Below are 269 nucleotides of genomic sequence, written 5' to 3'. Positions count from 1 at the left end.
AAATAGTGTAGTGTAGTGTAGTAACATATAATATTCATACAGCGGAAACCGTAATCCACCGCTTGACTGGATGGCTGCAAGAAAGAAAAAAAGGGCAGCACAGTCTAGATTACAGCAAAAGGACGATGTAAATAGAAAGTTTTCGGAAACAACACATACTTATTGTACTGACGTGGTAGGCATGCCATCGCAAGCCATGGATGCAGCTCAAAGGCGACTGTCAATTTTATTCTCGAATTAGTCCAGGGGTTTGTATAAATCAGTTTAGC

The 269-nt window shown here is 40.5% G+C and overlaps 1 protein-coding gene across 1 annotated transcript in view; it reads right to left on the bottom strand.

Annotated features, from left to right (window-relative positions):
• Positions 1 to 269, bottom strand: part of LOC119585397 (neuropilin and tolloid-like protein 2) — a 22,547-nt gene that overhangs the window by 20,131 nt on the left and 2,147 nt on the right. The gene's annotated exons all lie outside the window — the stretch shown is intronic.

The sequence above is a fragment of the Penaeus monodon genome, chromosome 19 (genome assembly GCF_015228065.2).
Source record: "Penaeus monodon isolate SGIC_2016 chromosome 19, NSTDA_Pmon_1, whole genome shotgun sequence".
In the NCBI taxonomy this organism is placed as follows: Eukaryota; Metazoa; Arthropoda; class Malacostraca; order Decapoda; family Penaeidae; genus Penaeus; species Penaeus monodon.
This window is presented reverse-complemented; position numbering and strand designations above follow the sequence as displayed.